Genomic DNA, 5928 nt, shown 5'->3' with positions numbered 1-5928 from the left:
AGGACACCCACGCCCCCCAGGGGTGTTTTCCAGGGATGATACTCCTGCCAGATTCGGGATCTGGGTCGTCTGTGCATGGTATATTGCAGAGAGTGTGCAACACACAAGTGCCGTGTATGAGGAAGAGTAAAATTAGCGTATGGAGCCTGCCCACTTTTAATATGGAGGGCAGTTCTGCTCCCCTCCCCACTCCAAGGTCATCTTAAACCTAAAATCTAAGAAGAAAAACAGCCATCGTGACTTTGTTTCCCTCATTAAATTAAGCGTTACATCAGGTGGACAATCTGTTCTTCAAGTCAAAGGCCATTTTTAGATACGTCATGAGGAAAGTGATTAGGAGTTTTTAAAGGCATATTAAAATACCATGTATACGATGGTTTTCTTGATAGGATCATGATGACAACTTTAAGAACACTGTTAAATGTTGATTAAACACAGTTTGCTGTGGGTTGTATAAAGTGTGATAGGCTGTGTAGGCATTGTACATTCTATGCAGTTAAATTCATTCATCCACCAAATATTGTCTATTGTGTGTTAGACAACCTAAAGACCAAAGATGCAGAATGGATCAAGACCCGATTCCTTCTTCCAAAGCTCCCAGGCTAGGAGGAGAGAGGAAATGAACTAGTAATTGCATATTTTCAGTTCAACATTTCACTGCCTAGTGTTCACTTCACATTCTTCGTTATTATTTTGATAATAATTAGGATCTTCAGAACAGTCAATAGGATCTCAGAAATTAAATTAGAGTATCAATACTAGCTAGAATAGACCTTTGGATCTGGGACAGCAGTTCTAAAGATGTGCTGACAGTCTCTGAGACCATTTCAGGGGATCCAGGAGGTCAAAGCATTTTCATGATAAGACTAATATGTTACTTGTGTTTTTCACTCACATTCTCTCACGAGCATACAGAGGAATATTCCAGAGGCTGTATGACATGAGACATCGTAACAGATTGAATGCAGATATAGATTTACGAAAATGTAAAGAAATACCTTCTTACCAATTTTTTACTTGGAAATGTATTTTTTTCATGAAAATATGCTATTTATGTTAACGTAATGGATTTATTATAGTCAAGTTTAGGGAATTAATGTGTTTTTCTTAATGTATCAGTTTCTGTTTCTAATGGGGTAAATATCAACAGATATAATCAACATCAAAAACTTTTTTTTTTTTTAGGAAGATTAGCCCTGAACTAACTGCTGCCAATCCTCCTCTTTTTTCTGAGGAAGACTGGCGCTGAGCTAAGATCCGTGCCCATCTTCCTCTACTTTATATGTGGGATGCCTACCACAGCATGGTGTGCCATGTTTGCATCCGGGATCCGAACCAGCGAACCCTGGGCTGCTGAAGCGGAACATGCGCACTTAACCACTGCGCCACCAGGCCCGCCCCCAAAAAGCTTTTTGTAGTCTTCAAATTTAAATGTGTAAAGGAATCCTGGGAACAAAAGGTTGAAAAGTGCTTGATGTAGGCTAATTATTTTCAAATTATGTTTCCTGGAGCTCCGAGTTTCTCTGGTGGTGTGTCAGAGTCCGTGAGGAACGAGTGGGAGTGGAAGGGCTCTGGGTCTCCTACATCTGTCTCCCTTCTCCAAATCAGAGCAGTTCCACTTTTATCTGTTTATCTGCTGGACATATCAGTTTTTCATGTAGGATTTCAATTTATAGACAAGTTCCTCTTCAATTTTAAAAACCATTGATTCATTTGTTCAATAGATATTTCCTCCAAGTATTTACTATGTGATAGGATTGTGCTGGTCACTAGGCATGTAATTGTGAGTAATGAATGATACATTCTCTGCCCTTGTAGATTTTTTTTCCATTGAGGTAACATTGGTTTATAACATTATATAAATTTCCGGTGTACATCATTGTATTTCTATTTCTCTGTAGATTACATCATGTTCATCACCCAGAGACTAATTACCATCCATCTGCCTTCATAAATTTTACTCCCTATGGGGAAACATCAATGACACAGATAGATGTAAAATTACAACTTTATTGAGGAGTGATACATAGTCTTATGAGAGTATACAGTAGGCGTTTTTAACATAGCGGGTCAGGGATGCTTCCTCAAGTTGTAATAATTGAGCTCCCATAGGAAATATAGCCATTAACTAGGGGAAATGAAGAGGGTAGTTAGAGGAATAAAAAGAGTGAATGTGGGGAGAGCAATTCATAGCCAATTATAGTCATCAAGCTTTGGAAGTGGGGTGTCCAGGATAGTAACCATGGACATTCAGAGAAATGAACAGATTCAAGAGATGATTGAGGAAGACAAGCAGTAAAGACTTTGTTAATGTCGTCTATCCCACCCCACCCCCACACACACCAAGGGTGACTCTATCCTGGCTTCTGACTGTACAGGTTAGTTTCGCCTTACACAAATACGTTTAAGGGAATCAATTTCCAGCTCCTGAACTTCCACAGGTACCCTTTCCCAAAATTGATCTGCCTGAGAACAGTCCATTTTCAAAAGAAAGGCTTACCTTCCACCCAAACAAAACCTTACTATGATCCATTAGCCAGGGATAAAATTCTCCTGGGTGCCAAACAAAGGAATAAACTGAATTCTGGTTTTGAGGATATTCCCTACAGTGATTAATCAAGACACCTCAAATCTGTCTTTCCTCGTTTTATATATATTTTTGTTAAGGCTGAAATTCAGAGTTAGAAACAGGAGATTTTGGCCTATGTTGGAATATTCTAAATTGCAAACAAAAGATACCATGTAAATTAGTAATCTTGATTCCTTTAAAATCAACTTGGGTATTTTACAGGACTATTAAGTTTTTCCAGAGATACTGGATAAAATTGACATGGATAAAATTTACAAGATCTATTCAGTAAAGCAGTTCCTCTTAGTCATATCAAACTTATAATGACATTTTTCCACTTGTAGTCTTCATATTATATAATGTTTAACATTTTCTATTTTTATTAACAAAATTAAACTTACTTATACCTAGAAGCATATTAAATATCAACTTAAAATGTGCTAGGCATTGACTGAAGTCAGAGCCATTCTCCAAAGTTTCCGAGCTATTTAATCACACCGATTCTGGCACCCTGGACAGCAGCTGGGATTGTAGTTATCTTCATGCTTTGGAGCTATCCAGTTTTGTTTGCAAGTCTTGTAAAATCTCTTGTAGTTTCTGCATTATGATCTTTCTGTCACTAGTGGCTTTACCCAAAGATTGTACAAAATAAATGGAGGTAGCTTTGAATCTGGAGCAGAGATTCCACTTGGTTTTCTCACAGATAGAGCCACGTAAGTTTAAGTGAAAAGGTATCAGTCAAGGCTTAGACCCCCTTCTGCCTCCTTGTGTATTTTGGACAAATAGGGAAAAAAGAATTAAATGACACCAGCAGTATGGCTGGTTGAGCAAGTGATTGAAGTGGAAGGGACACATTTCAGCCTTTGTTAAGGGAGAGAATCAAGATTGCATTGCACTTCTAAAAGGAAAAAAAAAGTGCAAGACAGTATGTAGTTTTTCAAAATTCTTTTATGAATTTATAAGCAATAAAGTTAGAAATTATAGGTCTAGGATATAGCAGTCAGAGTTGCAGTTGTGTGGAAAACAAGATCATTGGAGGAAAGGTCGGGACTGAGTACTGGAAGGAGTGTCTGCTTGTGTATTGATATCGCTAAGAATCACAATAGGAAGAGTGTTGAAAAGACAAGCAGAAAATCTAGTGCTAAAATCTTCAAGAAACTGTGATTGTGATGACTGTGAAAGACAGGGTATCATGTGGAATACTCTGCAGCAGGAGCTTCAGAAGAAGTGGAGAGTTTTAGGCAGGAGAAAGGGATAGCCTGGCAGCCAAAATGAGAAACCAGGAAGAAGCTCACCACCTCTACTATAGGGTGTGGAAAAGAAAACAACTCTCATTTGAGAGGGCAATGGGAAAGTCAGCGCCCTTAAGGAGATAACAGGTTTTGGTGAAGGGAATGTTCCGAGAAAAAGTTGAAGATATGGGGCTTTTACTGATGATGACCCTTCAGTTTAGGAGGTTTAGGGCATAAGGAAGGATGTGAGATTCAGTTTAGGGTGATGGCTAACTGATGACCTGGGAGTCTTGGACTTCTAGTGGATGCTGATATAAACGGGTATAGTACATGATAGGATTAATCATTGATAGTTTCTAAGGCCAATTATCATAGCAAGATTATGAGTATAGGGAGACAATAGGAAGCTAGGCTTGAGAGAGCATTGACAAAAACACATAAATCTCTGTGTGTCTCCTTTTTTTTTTTGAAGAGTTTACTTTTCCCTTTTTCTCCCCAAAGCGCCCCCCCCCCCCCCCCGGTACATAGTTGAGTATTTTTAGTTGTGGGTCCTTCTGGTTGTGGCATGTGGGAGGCCACCTCAGCGTGGCCTGACGAGCAGTGCCATGTCCGCGCCCAGGATCCGAACTGGCGAAACCCTGGGCCGCTGAAGTGCAGCGCGCGAACTTAACCATTCAGCCACGGGGCCGGCCCCTCCGTGGGTCTTCTTTTCAGATATGATGGTGGTGGTGCTGAGGCCAACAAAGGGGTGATATCACTGTGGGGAAGTGGAGGGGGTTCTATAGGTATCCTTTGACAACTCTGCAGATATTCTTTTCTTCCATCTCAATAAAACAATAAAAATCCTCCCTCTTGCCCTAGACCCATATCCCACTTGAGTTACTACCTCATTCCTCTGCTCCCATTCCAAAGAATTGCTCGTACTTTGTCTCTCCTTCCTTTCCTCCAATTCTTTCCTTAACTACTCTGGCTGGGCTTTCATCCCCATCATTCTGCTAAAACATCTTTTATCAAGTTCACTAGTGAATCCTTTCTGCCAAAATGTTCAATTCTCTGTCTCCATGATTTAGCTTATGAGTAGAGTTTGACACCATTGAGTCCTCACATGGTTTTCTTCTTTCACTGGATGCTCCTTCTCAGTCTACTTCATTGGTTCCTCTTTCTCAACTAGAGCTCTAAATATTGCAGTACCCCAGGTCCCAGTCAAGGGATTTCTTCTCTTCTCTGTCTTTACTGTCTCTTTAAGTGATTTTGTTCCATCTCAAAGATTCAAATACTACCTATATTCTGTTGGCTTTTAATTTACATCTCCCTTTATAATGGAAACTTAGCGCCACACATCTCTATCCAACTACTTACTCAAGATCTCCACTTGGGTATCTAGTAGGCACCTCAAAATCATCACAGCCAACACTGAAATATTGTTTTTCCTCTGTGGCAGTAACTGCCAGATGATCCCAATAGCCACATTTTCCTTATTTAGTAATAGAATTCCCAAATTTTAGCTGGGCAGATATTTCCCAGAATGATGACCACCTTGTCTAGTCTCTTTTGCATATGATCATGTGACTAAGTTCTGGCTAAGGGGATATGAATGGAAGGGATATGTATAGTTTCCAGGACAAACCCTTAAATGAAGAGGCAGGACTTCTATATTTCCTTCCTTTCCTCTCCTCTGACTGGAACACTGACCCAGTGGTTGTTGTGGTGAACTATCTTTAGCCAAGCAGAGAAGGACAGTGCTGGGTGGACCACAGACCCGCAGTTTGAGAAGCACTGCTCTATGGGTCAGTGGAGCAACAAGATAGAGTTCTGAATACCTTAAGCAAGCTTTTCAGCCCTTCACTACTTATATTCTTGAACTGTTCCATGAAAGAGAACTTAAGTCTATAAGCCACTGGAGTCTCTTTATTCTAGCAAGCTAACCTGTATCCTGAGTAATATTTGCCCCCAGTCTGCTTCTTCTCACCCTTCACTTCCCTTACCATACAACTTTCCCATCTCGATTTGTATCATCACTCACTCAGTTGCTCAGGCCCCAAAACAAGATGTCATTCTTGTTTTCTCTCTTCCCTCCCATTCATTGCCAGGCCATCAATGTAGTGTATTAGCTTTACCTCCAAAATA

This window comes from Equus przewalskii, chromosome 3 (assembly GCF_037783145.1).
Source record: "Equus przewalskii isolate Varuska chromosome 3, EquPr2, whole genome shotgun sequence".
NCBI classification, from domain to species: domain Eukaryota; kingdom Metazoa; phylum Chordata; class Mammalia; order Perissodactyla; family Equidae; genus Equus; species Equus przewalskii.
Note: the sequence above shows the minus strand (reverse complement) of the source record.